At 52.7% G+C, this 15438-nt stretch overlaps 1 protein-coding gene across 2 annotated transcripts in view; it reads left to right on the top strand.

The window, feature by feature from the left end:
- The window catches only part of WDR20 (WD repeat domain 20), a 39409-nt gene that overhangs the window by 543 nt on the left and 23428 nt on the right, over positions 1 to 15438 (top strand). The gene's annotated exons all lie outside the window — the stretch shown is intronic.

The raw sequence follows: 15438 nt of genomic DNA, 5'->3' as shown, positions 1-15438 counted from the left end.
CGTCCGGGTCGCCCGGCCGGGGAGGGTGGGGAAACCCCGCTCTGCTGAGGGGCCAGGGCGCGGGGTGGCTGGGGAAGGGCTGGAAGGCGGCACCCCGGCTGGGCCGCGCAGCGCTGGGGAACAGGTCGGGAAGGACCTGCTCGGCTCGCGGGGCTGCTCCGCCTGCCGCCGCGCTGCCACTTCCGAGGAGCCAGTGCCGGTGTCAACACTTTCTGTGTCCATGAACATCCCAGGGAGGACGGCTGCCACTGTCCCCGCCCTCGGAAGCTCCTCCCGAGATTGTAAAAGGGGGTCATCTCGGTCCCTGTGGTGTGGGCGGGCTGAGGCTACCGACGGGAGGTCGAAGCGATGCTTCCAGCGAGCTCTTCAGAGGGGCTCGGTGTCCGCGAGCCCTGGTGAATCCCGTCCAGCAGGTCAGACTGCCCGGAGCTAGGAGGCATATGCCTTAAGAGCTACTTTACAAGAACCATTCTTTCTCGGCGGAGACCCGACAAGTAAATCTGTGAAGCGTGTAATCATCCTTTCAAAATATCCCTTAAAAGCAACTCACCGAGCTGTTCTTTCTGGGCTGCATAGCGGTGTTCTCATTGAGAGCTGCTTGCTTTTGAGATGGTGGTCTTTGGACTCTGGCAAGAGGGAGGAAATTCGGTACCCACCGCTCCCGGGCGTGGGAAAACTAACAGGCTAGTTTCTCCCAGTTCGGATAGCGAGAAAGTAAATCGTCCCTATTCAAGAGTGGACACTTACAGGGATTCCGACCTCCACACCTGGCCATTTCTGCCGGTGCTGTACCTGTGGAGCAGGTGGTCTTGCTAGCCGAACAGAAAGGACTCTGGCTGGGCTGCGATGAGTTTGCTGCTGTGTGTGTGGCTGTACGTTACAGAAAGTAAATCGCTTGGTTTTGCTTTTTCTTTCTTGGAAACCGGAAGGCGTAAAGGAGGTGGTGATCTCCCAGCTGAAGTTTTAGCCCTCCTGGGGCTTCTTTGGGTGGCCTTGGCTGAGTTATTTAACTTCTGTCTGCATCTCTTTAACTAGGAGATATCACTGTGCCCACTTGTAGTTTGTAATATAAGGACCCTGTGAACGCCAAAGCTCTGGAAAGGTAGCTGCAGAATGCAGTTGGACTTTAAATAAGAGTGACTGTCAAACAGGAAGCTGCTGTCTTGACATTGATATTAGGACGGAAGGATCAGCTTTTTCTTTGGACCTAAGTTTAGAATTTTACATTATTTAGATAGAAAAATTAAAAGTGCTAAAAAACGAAATTGACCAGCAATGAATAGTTTCGACCCTTGCTCGCTAGCCGGGGGACAGTGTATTATTTCTGAGGCTAGAGGCCGCAGGCGTGGGCCTGCTGGTCACCTTTGGTGTGGTGAAACTAGGTCTCTTGCCCGGCAGAGCAGAGGAGCATCCTTTCATGGATGGGCAAAACTGGAAGAACTTTTCGAAACTGCACCAGAAAAAAAGATTTTAAACCAGACAAACCTTCAACATGTAGATTTGCCTCCAAGTGGATACTGTGCATGATCATTTTGACCTTTTTGTAAGATTTTATTTTCTCCCGGTACAGTTTAAGATGCATTTACATGACATGGGGGGCATTTTCCCTCTTTTCTAGCTATTGTAACCCTTTTCCTTGAATGAGTTTATTTATTGTTATTCTCACTGTAAGGGGTTATCTTCATCTTTTTATTCTGCTTTTAAAAATAGAGCAAATGATTTTCCTTAGTCAGAAAACCAGTCTATTTTTGACAGATTTTTCCATTTTGACTGGAGCACATGAAGTTTTACAACCTCCACAGAGTATTGTAAGCTAGCCCTACCTCACTTAAAAAAAATCTTCCAATAATTATTTGGATCACTTAGAAGGTCTGATTTGGACAAATACATTCAATTTAAACCTTCTTGTGAAGTGAGAGGAAATTAGGTCTTTTAAAAGCTGAAAGGAAGCCCAGGGGGAGCTAGTGGAGGAGGAAGCTACACCTAGACCTGGGGTTTTAAGCCTTTTAAAACATCCACAGTGTTTTAAAGGGACTTCAGCATTCGCAGGCCCTGCCCTTCAAGGACGAGGCGCGGCTGGAGGGGTTTGTCCTGGTGAGGAAGACCAGATGCTGAGCCCCTAGAATCGGCTGAGTGAGAAGCCCCTGAGCGTAAGGCCATGCAGATATAGCACTGTCCATGCTGGCCCCCGCAGAGGGTCAGGCCATCTCCTTGGCCCCTGAGGGAGATGAAGAAACAGCCTTTCCGGGAGTTTGAGATGGGACTGCCCATAATTACAGCACCCCTGGTGAGGGACCCTGGGCGGGGGGGCTGGAGGGGTTGTCCGCCTCCCCCTCACCCCCCAACTCGCAGACTTCTTTAGGGCAGCTGGTTCTCCTTCACAGACTGCTGGTTTTAGGATCTGGGCTGGAGGGCTGGGCTTCCTCTGGGGAACATGCCCCTCACTTCTTGTCTTTGCCTGTCTAGCTGTCTCCATTTGTCATTCCCGGTGGTGACCGCTCTCTCCAAAGCCACTGTAGACCGGGTCCTGTCAACTTCTGCATCTCCCGGTGCCCAGTGCAGTGTCGCGCACCGAGCAGAGGTCCCTGCTCCTTACTGCTGGTCCAGCAAATGAATAAAGGCCGCGTGCCCATCCTGTCCGACTTCACAGAGATCTTTAGAAACTGAAAACCTCAATTTTGGATCCTAAAGTAACAGTTATTTTTAGTAGCTCACATCTTTCTAAAGACGTTAGCAGTTGTCAGTAGGTAACAGATTTAGCCTTCATACAATTGGGGAATTGTGTCGAAGAGACTATGAAGTAGAAGAGACTATGAAGTAACGGAAAGTAACCAGATGGTGCAGATTTCTTTGATAGACTTTTCAGACGTGTAACAACCAGATCCATGCACTGACACACAACTCTTCAAACTGTACTGAGCAGTACTCAACATTCAACCAAGGAATTTTACTTCCCCTCCCTGTTTAGGGGTCCAGGCTACAAGTGACTGCCTAGAGCTGGGATTGAAGCGCCCAGTGCGTGGTGAGTGGTGAAATTCGAGCTTTCAGGACGTTTCTATCTCCTACGGTGTAGGTTGTGTGACTGCGCACTGTACTTACTTCATGAAAATAAATTCATCTTTCTATTGGGAAGCTATCATGTCTTGGATCCATTGTTTGCTTCTTCAGTGGGAATTGGGAAGAGTGTTGTAAAGCAAGTTGAAAGCTTTATGAGTCTAGGTCTTTATTCTAGAGAGCTTTGTGCTTGGCATGTTGAGGTGAAGCTGGGGCCAGGAGAGCCAGTTAATAACAGCTAATAGGCTTTTAGGGTGGAGTCACCCTGGGAGTAGTGGGCTCACTGGGAGAGAGTGAGCGGTCTGTGCGTGAGGCGCCCACCTCCTGTGGTGGCTGACACCCACGGGCGTGGGAGCCTGAGGACAGCCTTTCCCAGCGGGCCATGCCCACACCCTCCCCGGTAGGTAGTCTCCCCACCTCTCTGCTCCCCATTTATAGTTTACAAAGGGACTTAGAATTCTTGAACTTTTAAAAATCAAAGTAAATGAGGGATTTTGTGTTTAATTTAGTAGGACATACATGGAATTAAGTGGAAACTTGTTTTTTGCCCCCCATGAAGGACTTATTAATGACTTCTGACATACTGGTAACAATTTGGTATTTGACTGTAAAATCTTAAATACTAGGGGAAGACATCACTTAACGCAGGCTTGAGAAGCCTTCATAGAAATCTTGGTTCTCTTGACCTTGAAGAGCAAGCTGAGGATGATGTTTTGAAAGACCTCATGGGTGACAGTGGCAGCAGTACCCAGAATGTATCAGTGAATCCACGAGATAGTCATGGCACCTGGGCATGCCTGCCAGTGGGGCGCTGTCCTTCATGCTGGGTGCCACAGTCCTGTGATTTAAGCCATGATTTAAGTGTTCGCTGTGTTCTATAGAAGCATGAGCAAGAATGAAAACGTAGTGGAATTTGTTACTGACTGGCTTGGCTGTATGCCTAAAGAATTTGCTTTAAAAATAAATGTGAAGATTTTTGTAGTCTGGCATTTGATGTCTTAGAGAACAACTTCTATTTCAGCGGGGTTCTTTGTAGACTCATGAAATGGGGTCCTATCAGATTATTTAGGAATGGGCATCAAAAATGGAAATAACTTTTAATTGGTGGACTTCTCAGTATAAATTTTCAGGACATTTAAAGCCACCTGAGAATGTCAGTGCCCAAGTTATGGTAGGCACAGCATTTCACATCTATTCCTTAGAATGGTGCAGAAGTCAGACTTAAGTGTTTACTGTCACGCTGTATGACAAGGCACCGTGACTGGATGGGGTGGTGGTGAGTGAAGACAGTCCTTGGCTGTAAAAAGTTTCATCTTTGTACTGAAAATTGTGATACAAAGTAGGTGTGCGCTTTGCACGTGGCAGAACAATACTGATGACCAGGTGGGGCCAAGGAGTGACGAGAAGTGGGATTTCTCTGCCTGCACTAGAAACCGGCCCAAGGTTTGGGTTTTAAATAGGCGATTTGTTTTGAAATGGTGTGTACAGGTTACATTTTTGCTAAGTTTTAAAATATGTAGCCTGTTATTTCTACTTTCAGAAATGCTTTAATCTTCTTTTCCAATCAGATGAAACTAATGTCAGCTAATTTACTTTAGTTGACAATTGTTCTTACTGTTTAGCATTTTTCTCGGTTTCACAGCTTATCTTCCAATTGGTAATTTGCAAGTTGAGTAATGTTTTGCGTTGTTAATTCTATTTTGTAATATGGGTTTTCTTTACAGTAGGGTGTATTGTATTAAAAACATGTCAAATAAGTCTGTGCTGTACTTTATCCTGTAACAGTAGGAAAATGTTACTTGAATCTATAGATTTTTAAAAAGATTTGTTTATGCACACAAGAACTGGAGTGTAGACCAGAGGTGTAGGGCTCCCCAGAGACAGAGTGGATCCTCTGAAATCCACTGCTGAAGGGAGCAGCAGGGAGATAACCGAAGTCTGCTGTGCCCTGTGGGTCACTCCCTGGCCGGGATTGAACTCTTGCTGTAGTGGCTGCTGGGAGGGGCCATGAAACTCTAGATTTTGTAAGAAAAATGTATCACTTATGAGGAAGAAATTTGTAAGGTCTTTCTAGTTACAAAGTAAGAACAGGAGTATTTTGACTAATTCCCGAGTAATCGCAGAGTTGGTTGTCCACCCCTGTGACCTGAGCCGGTTTTCCTTTCATGGGGGTCGGGGCTTCTCTTTCTGTGGTCCAACAAGACTGGTACAGGTGTTGATTCTCTTTACTTACTGTGATCTTCATTGGTGAGGCTCTTTCTTGCTGTAATGTTTCATTTAACAAACACTTGCTGGAAAGCAGCAGTTACTGGTGTATTGGAAATCAGAGAATTGGGAGTCATGATGGCGGGCCCGAGAGGCTGTGGGCCAGCCCCACAGCTAGGCTGGTAGGTTTGCTTTGTGGTGTGGTGAGCCCGTCCCTGGCATTAGGTGGTCACCGTCCATTGGAACAGTAAATGACCGATTGATTGAGTTAAAGGCCTAAGATGAGTTAGGCTTAGAAGCCAACCCCAAATGCCTGTGGGCTGGCGGGAAGCTGTGGACCAGCCCTGCAGTGTGAGCCGAGCAGAACTTAGGAACTCTTGTCAATCTCCAAGGGGGTAATGTTTCACCTCTTTCTTTTCACAAGGTCTGATGAACTTTATTTTAAAGATTTATTTGTTTATTCATACAGAAATGGGGTAGAGGCCAGAGGTGCAGGGATTGATAGGATTCACCAGAGACAGAGTGGCAGCAGAACAGGCAGATTGAGGAGGTACACTGCTCAGGAGAGGTCCGCCGCGCCGTGTGGTCATCTCCAGGCCGGGATCCGGGATCGAACTCGCACTGAAGTGGCTGTGGCCAATTTGCAGTGCTGCGCTTCAACCCGCTGCGCCGCCAGGAAAGGCCGAGGTCTGATGAGTTTAACGTGCCTGTCAGCTGCGACGTGGCCACGCTAGTAGGACCTGACTTTACTGCCTGTGGGGACCGCGGGTGTTTTCACAGCTGCGTGCTCCTCGCTGGTGGCACTGGCGTGCCCTCCCCTCCTGGGCACAACGGGTCTTCCTGGTCTGCTTCTCCCATGCGTTGCTTAATGAGAAATAGAGATCTTTTAAGATCCTAAATTTGTTTATTAGAGTAGGGCTATTTTAATATGATTGTTCTCCTTTGCAACCTGCATTTAGAGGCCTCATTGCGCAGGGAGTTTGCCAGTCCTGACTCAGAGGACACGGCTGCCCCGCGCCACCCGGGACTGACTGGAAGGAGTCCCACTAAGTGAGGCTTGTCTCTCCTGAGAAGTCTCTGGTCTTGCGATGGGTTTGCGCCCAGCAGCTGATTACCTGCACTGCTAAGTTGGCCATGGTTTGCTGCTTTTCTTTTTGTCAGTGGCTGCCCAAGCCAGTGGAGATGAGGAAGGTGACTGCCCCTGGGTTCACACAGTGCGCGGTGACAACCTAGTGTTGTCTCAGTTGCTGTGGGAGTTTAGGGAGACTGGGACAAGGGACTTTCAGGCTGCATTTTGATGGCTGAAGAGGGAACAACTGGAAGTCTAGGCCTTCACCGGACGCATCACTGTCCGAGACTGGTGAGCTGCCCTTGAGGATTACACCTTGGGCAAAGCTTTGGAGAACAGAATTTTCTTCCACAGCGGCAATCATTTAAGTACCAGCTGTATCATGCTTCCAGGACCCTTAAGTCTGGCGTCTTTTCTTTTTTTTTTTTTTACATACAGATTGATTTATACATACAGAACTGGGGTACAGGCTAGAGTTGTGGGGGTGAGAGGACTCACCAGAGACAGAGTGGGGAGCAGAACAGGTGGATCCACTGAAACACACTGCTAAGAGGGGCAGCGGGGGACAGGAGAGATCTGTTGCGCCCTGTGGTCACTCCCCGGCCAGGGCTGGACTGTGCTGCGCCTCAACCCGTTGCACCACCAGGGAGGGCCTAAGTACTTTTTCTAAAGACCGCTGTCCAACAGGCATATGCTGTCCCCCTGCGGGACCTAGAGGACAGTAGGGGACTCCCGAAGAGGCTTTGGGACTCAAGGCCAGCACGCCGTGCAGCCACTCCGCCTTGGGCGCGCCACTGCCTTGCCCTTCCCGGGGCTCTGGCGCTGCCCACCCCGCTCCTGCGCCTGTGCTCAGCACCGTGGCTAATCATTATGCCCCTTGCACACTCAGTGCTGACTCTCCAAGTCAAATCCTACAGTAAACACGCTATTTTCTCCTTCTGAAAAGGGGGGGGAGTTTCTGGCCGCCGCCCTTTCCCCGGGCGCCATTTCTGTCCTGCAGCCCATGCTCCAGCAGCGTCGAGAGCAGAGCTCCTCATTATCGAAGTTGCTGGGCCTCAGAGTGTGACCCACCGGCCGGCCTGTCGGGTCATCCCCCGTGGCAGGCTGGAATTGGACCCCACTCCAGGTTGGCCTCCTGGAGCCCGTGAGGCCGCTGCCCTTGCCCCGGCCAGTGGGAGGTGGTCCCGCCAGGCTTTCGCGCATCCTCTCACTCTGCTCCTACTGTTCAAACTTCCTACCTTCTGTTTCAGTGGGATGATCCAGTGATTTTTCGTAAACATCCCGAGGGCACAATTACTGCCTAACTCAGTGAGAAGTGAGGCAGCGTCTTTGTCACCGGGGCCCTCGCCGTGCTGTGCCCACCCGCGTTGCAGAGGTGGCCCATGGCGTCACTGCCCCCGGCCAGGCGCAGTCAGGCACGCTGGCGTCTGCGCGTGCTGTCAGGCGCGGAGCTGGTGTCGTCCTCTTTATCCCTCCCCGCCTGTGAGAAGTGAGGGTCAGCATCTTACGAGTGAAATCACTTCTGGACTGTTCCATCTCCCATGCCAAAGAGGGGCTTGTTATTTGCCAGGGAGATCAGCCCTTTGTGATGTGAGTTAGAGATCTTTTTCTTCCTACTTTGTCACGTCTTGTTATTTTGCTTAGCAGTGCGTGTGTTTACCATGCCAAATTTTCATTATTTTTGGTCATAGATTATATACATTTGTAAATTTTCCTTTAGGAATTTTTAAGGCAGTTTTGAGCCATGGTATTTAAATATTAACCAGTTGCCCTTCTTTAAGGCTCAAATAAGAGGGAGAAGATTTTCATTTTAATATTTGAAAATTAGGTTTAACAAAGACTTGTGGGTGTGGGAGGTGAACACTGAGCGTGCTGAGAAGGGAGGGTGCATGGGAGGTGCACTGGTAGCTTCCGGGTTTAGCGCACCTTGAACACATACGATGGCAGGGATACTTTGGTTTTTGCGGAACAGGAAACCCAGCTCAAACTAAACTTCAGGAATATTTAAACATTAGGAATATTTCTTGTCAGTGAAAATTCTGAGGTAAGGTGGGCATCAGGTTTGGTTTGATCAGGGTGCCAGCTCTATCTTGTGAGCGTTTCTTGGTTCTCTTTCCACCGTGTGTCAGACTAGCTTCGGTGACAGAGTGGTGGTAGAGGTCCCGGGCTTTGCCTTTCTGTACCATGTGGCCCAGAGCAGGAGCTGGTATGAAGGCGGTGAAAAGGGGGATGATTTCACGGGCAGATCTCCATCTCGGACTCGCTGCTCCAGAGGGGATCACCAGCCTGACTGTACCTGGGCCCCTTCAGCCGGGGGTTGGGCTGTTTTGTTCCCTGACTGCCCCGCAGCCACAGTGAGTAGCTGCCAGGCGGGATGTGTCACAGATCCTGGGCCGGCCACCCAGCGACACTGGGTTTAATATCGGGACCGTCCACCACAGACACACTTCTTCTTGGAGAAGAACTGGCGGTGAGGTGACTGGGCAGGCAGGGATGGGCGCGTGGGTAGCCGCCGGCTGCAAGCGCTCTTGCCTCTTTTGGAGACCCCTGTGCTCTTGCTCTGTGCCCTCTGAGTCCTCCCGCCTTGTCCCACGGTGCTGGGAAGTTTTGTCGGAACCTGTCTCCCCACGAGACTGAGTCTTGAGAGCAGGAATCCGCTGTCCATCCAGAGCTGTCACAGTCCTGGCGCAGAGAGGCCCGTTGGGTTTGATTTGAATGAATGGTTTGGCCCTGAGTATAGTCCGCTAAGGATTTGCCTGAGTGAATTAAGTAATTTTCGAATCCCGCTCACACGGGGTTTGGCTGCCGGGCTCAGCCAGCTCAAGAGGTGGGTGGCGCCGAGCGCTCCCCCTTTGCGTTCGTTCGTAGCAGCTCTTGGGCCTTAGCGGCAGCCCCAAACCCTGCGGACCGGTGTCTGGTGTCGTGATTGCCGCGACTTCTCCCTGCCCTGATGTCCGGAGCCTCTGCTCTCGCGCAGTCTGGGGAGCGGTGGGAACTGCGCGTCCTCATACTGCTGGTCCCCTCTAGCTTTTGGAGCAGCAGTCTTGCTGGCTCAGCTAGCCCAGGAAGTGGCGGCATGCTGGGTGCCCTCTGGTTGCAGCAGAGCCCACCCGGCTGAGGGCAGGGTGCTGCCAAGCCGGCAGGCCCCACCCACAGGGTGCATTTGCACCCCCCCTGGGCCCTGGACTCCCGCAGGCCTCCCTGCTCTTGAAGGCTTGAAACCCGCCTCAGCCTCACAGCCTCCTTTGCTTTCCTGCTGTCGTGGTGGCTGCTTCAGACCCACCATCTGACCCGTCAGACCCTGGCTCTTGGGGCTGGGCCCCAGGCGCGCCCCTAGTGACCTCCTCACGTCCTCTGTGGCACACTGGGGCTTTGTCATCAGCCGAGGCAGCTTAGCTCAAAATTAGGAACTCGGAGAGTCTTCAGTGTGACGTTGGCACTTGCTGTCTTTCTCCAGGTCACTGGCCACTCCTGCGGGACCTCATGCCCCGCCTCCCGGGCTCCCAGCATCTCCGCCTCTTTGGGGCCTGGTGGGCAGCTCCCTGTAGGGATTGTCAGACCTGGGGTCGGGCTTCCTTCCTGGGCTTCCCTCAGGACTGGTCCCTTCCCCACCTGGTCTTCAGTTGCTTTTCCTTATGACTCAGCCTCATCCCATTTTTCCTCACTCTCATCTACTCTGTCTTTTGTTCCTGAAGTTGTTGATGCCTTTTCCCTCCCCTAACCCCAAGGAAAAAGGATATATTGTGGTAAACCAGCCCAGTGGGGATTGTCCCGAAAGCACAGATCTGCTTGTTAGGGCAATTAAGACTCGGTGCTCCCTCGTTGGTAGTGGGCCTTCCTGGGCCTTCTGCGCGGCTTTTCTCTTGGGTGAGACCTCTGGCTTCCTGGACCACCTGCTGTGATCGCAGACAGGTCTGGTCTCCTCGCTCAGGACTGCTGCTCTGGGCTGCAGAGCTGGCCACTGGGCTCCCACCAGCTTGACTGGTGCCCTCATTCCTCTGCTGACTTCCTTATTCCAGAGTTTGTCAACTAAAATTTTGTTTCAGAGTGAACTCCTGTTTCTTTGTTTTCTCTCTTGTTGTTATCCGCTGTGTATTTCCTTAAAAAAAAAATTCAATTGATTAAGATTTACTTATTGATGCACACAAGAACAGGCCAGAGTTGCAGGGGGTGAGAGGATTCTCCAGAGACAGAGTGGGGAGCAGAACAGGTGGATCCACTGAAACACACTGCTGAGGGGAGCAGCGGGAGACAGGAGAGGTCTGCTGCCCCCTGTGGTCACTCCCTGGCCGGGATTGAACTTGTGCTGAAGCGGCTGCGGGCAGCTTCCCAGTGCTGCGCTTTACCCCCTGCACCACCAGGGAGGACCGCCTTTGTTTTAAAGACTTATGTGTCTTCCAGTGGTTCCTGCTAATAGCATTATGCTAATAGCATATTTTAATGTTAATAGCACTAAAATAAAATTCTAGCGAGGCCTGCTAGACCCTCCCAAGTTGGCCCTGCTCCCCCGCGCCCCCCCCACCCGTCCTTCTGCCTCCCGGGCTCACTCATGCTTCCCTGCAGCCTCCTGGCCGGGCAGCCCTGCCCCCTCCCACCAGCTCAGCCCTGCCCCTTGAGCCTTAGGGCACGGGCCAGTCTTGTCTGAGCCTCTTACCCGACCCCAACTGGGCCCAGTCTCAGGTTCTCTGCCAGGTTGTCCCTCAAGCATTTGTCACAGTAATAAAATAATTTGAGTGTAAAACTTAGTGTCCTCCCTGCCCCCAGTGGGATTGTAGAGTCAGGATGGCTCACGTCTGACTGCTGAACTCAGGGTTGTCTAGCTCAGGGCCCTTGACACGCCGCAGGAGCTCGAGACTGGAGTGGATGGGTGGCTGAGTGTCACTTGTCCACTGCCAGCGGGCTCAGTACTGCGGTGAGCACGTTGCCTCCATGTGATTGCGTTGTGGTGAGATACTGCCAGTGAGTCACCCTCTGGTCTTTTTCTTCTGTGTTTGTGAGATAATATATCGGAAGGATGGAAACTCTTACGCGAACTCTGTTTCTCTGCACCCCCTTTCTAGAGGCCTCCCCGTGTACCGCTTACCTTGGCACTGGCACCGGGGAGGCCCTGCCTTTCTGACTCACTGGCTCCGGTGAGGGCGGCCAGGGAGGCATGAAGACAGACCTGGCCGCTTCAGTTCAGAAGGTGTTTTTGGGAGGGCTTGCTGCTCATTCACGACACAATGAGCTTGCTCTGCAGGAAGTTTTCCTTCAGTGGTAGCAGTAAAAAGGACAGATTTTGGCGGGTTTATGGTGAAAATGGGAAATTTCAAGTGAGGAAAAGCTCCCACTTCCCCCGAGCTGTTAACGGCCTGGTGTTGCCTGGCGCCGGTGGCGCTCGCTCAGCCCTGCTTCAGCATGCGCAGGCCCAGTGCCCGTGGCTGTGCTTGGCCCTGGTGGACCCGGTGGCCTTTCCAGCATGGAGGCATGTCCTGCAGCTCCCCAGCTGGATGAAGAGGCGCATAAACGTTGATGGTGCCCACGACTCCTTAAGGAGTCGCGCTTACATAAGAGGTGACACTTTAAATGAAGCTATTAGATTGTGGCAAAAGGTCACGTGAGCTAAGTGCCCTGGACTCAGCATGGCCTCCTCCGCCTTCCTGCTGGCTCTGCCTTAAAATGTGTCCAGTCTCCTCTTTCTGTCCCCACCACAGCCTCCCTAGATTAAGGAAGCACCACTTGCTTGGATTATTGGTCTCGACGGCTTCCTGCTGCTGCCCATGGCAGCTGGAGCTGCCACTTAGGCAACACGGGCAGATTGAATTTCCCCGCTGTGATGCTTTGTAGCATCTTACGGAATAGTCCCGAATGAGGCCTAAGCTCCGGGAAGAGCTGGTGCCTGCTCTCTCCCCACACACTGGTGGTGTCACTTTCTCTTCCTCCCTCAGAAGGAAGCTCCCTGGAGCGCATTCCACCCTCTGAGCCATCGTAAGTGCTGTTCCCACTGACTAGATGCCTTTCCCTGGCAACTCCTGTGGATCCCCTCACTCCTGGACTCTGCCCCAAACTGACCCTGCCGAAGAAACTTTGTTTTGTTTCCCCAGCAACACAGTCTGCCTCCCTTCTACCTCAGCCCTTCCACCGCCTTTTCCTAGCTGACTTTTCTTCATCATCGTCTCTACTCTCAGATTACTTGGCTCTAGTGTCCCCGAGAGGAGGAGTTGATCAGTCTGCGTTGCTGAACCCCCAGGACCTCGAACAGTGTGTGGCGCGGCACGTGTTGGTCGTTGGTGTGTCTGCGGCCGGGGCACTGCGTGGGCTCGTGCGCGGAGGGGAAACGCTTGCTGCGTGGCCAGGCCACCTCTCCAGCAGCTTTATTGGAATTGTTTCACCTGCAGGCCAGAATCTTCCCTCAGCACGGCTGTCACTGCCCTTCAAGGGGCAGGACGAGCGTTGATCGTTGGGACCCAGTTTGTGCCAGGGTTCTGGGTGCTTCTTTGTGCCCAGCTGACAGCCAGATTGCACAGATGCATGACACAGCGCTGCTGTGTGAACACAGAGCAGGGTGGGCTGGCGGCTTCTTGGCCTGACTGAGGAGAGGGAGAGAGGAAAGCTGCAGGGCCCAGGGCTGGGTCTGCTGGCGCAAGGATGTGACCTGGTAACTCGGAGAGGATGTCGACTTCTGCCGTAGGCATCGTGCCTTCTCTTAGGCGTGTTTTATTCTTGCAACAGGTAGTAAATTCAAAGGCATGGGCCTCCCTGGTGGCCTAGGTGTTAAGTCTCAGCGCTGTCAAGCTGTTGCCAGCCACTGCGGCCCTAGTGCAGTCCCCAGCCAGGGAGCGACGCACAGGGCGCGGCAGACCTCCTGTCTCCCTGCTGCTCCCCTCAGCGGTGGGCTTCAGTGGCTCTGTCTGTTCTGCTCCCACCCTGTCTCTGGGGCGTCCTCACCCCTGCACCTCGGAGGGTGCAGTGACTCTGCCCTCTGGCTCCCCTCCTCAGAGATAACCGGCATTAGGTTATTTCCAGAGGTCTTTGTGGTTCTACACCCGAAGTCGTGGCTCTGTCCCTCTTCAGAGACACGCCTGCTTTAGCGTTCGTGCTGTTTTGTTCCTTGTTTTTGTCTTCCAAGCCATATTTTGGAGAGGACCCTTTGCCAGTGTCTCATTGAGGGCCACGCACCTCTGAGCGTGCCCAGGGACCCCATCCACCGTTGCTGGCCTCTGACGCCGCCTCCGTCGGGCCACGCCGTTGCCGCACAGGTTGCTGCTGTGTTTCTGTGAGAGCGTGTGGGTCAGCACGTGCTCAGCGTTCCGGCGGACACAGCCTGCACCTGCCACCTGTGTGGCACGGCTCTGCCTCGGTTTTTGCCGACCTGACAGATGCAGGGGCTTGCGCTCCCGGCACCGGCCTATCCCGGCGCATTGTTTCATCTGCACTCGTGTTTTCTGGCTTGTCCTTGTGCTGGGCCTTTTTCTGCTAGGACTTTGGTTGGGCTTGGGGCACCATGGGAGTGCTCTTGCCCTCCTCACTTGATTGGGAAAGGCTTGCTGCTTGTGCTGCTGAGGTTCCATTGGCTACATCTGTTCTCTCCGACATCGCTGAGAGGTCTCCTGGTGCAAGGTGTGAGTTCTTGCTCCCTCAGGTATCATGTGTTGAAGAAGTTATCCACTGAGGGGGGTACACCGGTTGGCAGCGCCCTGGGCGTTTGTGCGCAAGCTTGTTAGGTTTACCAGTGCTGGCCAGAAAGCAGTGGCCAAGATAACGCTTCCTGGTGAGCACTGTGTGGAACCAATTATGTGGACTTTTAAGCTGGTAATGAAAGATTGCTGAGACTGTGTACTACCTTTTTTTATTTTAAAGATTTATTTATGCACACAAGACCTGGGTGCGGGCCAGAGGTGCAGGGGGGTGAGAAGAGTGACCAGAACAGAGTGAGAGTAGAACAGGTGGATCCTCTGAAACCCACTGCTAAGGGGGCCGTGGGGGACAGGAGAGGTCTGGGGCGCCCTGTGGGTCGCTCCCTGGCTGGGTTCGCACTTAGGCCACAAGGGCTGGGATGGCTTCAAAGCCAAGACTGACCCCTGCGCCCCCAGGAAGGCCCAGGCCTTAGTTTTCTACACATGACGCTCACCGGCAGCAGCAGCGTCTTGTAACTCATGGGAGTGCAGAGTCCCAGTGCTGCTTCTGGCAGTGAATCAGAACCTGGGGTGGGCACGGCCTGTGCGCAGGAGCTGGCCAGGTAATTCTGAAATGTCCACTGCCTCAGCATGCAGTGTCGGGCTAACCCTGCACCACCAGGAGGCCCTGCATTTATTTATTTATTATTTAAAAAAAAAAAAGATTTTATTTATTTGTACATACAGAGCTGGGGTACAGGCCAGAGGCTCAGGGGTGGCGAGAGGCTTCACCAGAGACAGAGTGGGGAGCAGAACAGGCAGATCAACAAAGTACACTGCTGAGGGGAGCAGCGGGCGGGTCAGGAGAGGTCTGCCACGCCCTGTGGTCTCCTCCGGGGCAGGTGGGGATCAAACTCATGCAGAAGCGGCTTTAGATTCTCAGTGCTGTGCTTTAACCCGCTGCGCCACCAGGGAGGGCCTGCATTTATTTTGTAAATGTTTATGCACAATCAGATGTTTCCACGTTGACGCTGAACTTCTTGGTTTCGAGCATTCAATAAGCATAAGTTGATTTTACTTGTTTAATAATGAAAGCAGCCAGTACTGCCCAGCTCTTGCTCTGTGTTCGCATATTTAACTACCACCACATTGAACGCCTTGGTCCCAGGACCAAGTGGCAGGAGCTAGTGTATTAGCCTCGTGTTCCCAACTTGTGGCGGCGGCGGTTTGGAAAGGCAGACAGCTTGTCCGGCTTGCGGGCCAGGCCTGGCAGGGCCCAGAGTCAGACCCCAGCTCCTGGCTCCGTCGTCTGCTCCCACCTGCACCTCAGAGCCAGACTTGCAGCCAGAGCTGCCTCTGACATGTGCCCGGACACTCTTGGCTTGGTTTCCAGGTGTGTGTGTGGGGGCGGGGGGTGCGGTCACACTGCGCGTGATTTGGGTCCTGTCAAATGTGAAATAACTGGGGGGGCTGTCGGTAGAAGAGCCGCGTCCCACATGGTGTCAGGTGGCTGCT

The sequence above is a fragment of the Condylura cristata genome, unplaced genomic scaffold (assembly GCF_000260355.1).
Source record: "Condylura cristata isolate star-nosed mole 26May11 unplaced genomic scaffold, ConCri1.0 scaffold00013, whole genome shotgun sequence".
NCBI lineage: Eukaryota > Metazoa > Chordata > Mammalia > Eulipotyphla > Talpidae > Condylura > Condylura cristata.
The sequence above is the reverse complement of the archived record's forward strand: the minus strand, read 5'-3'. Positions and strand labels throughout refer to the sequence as shown.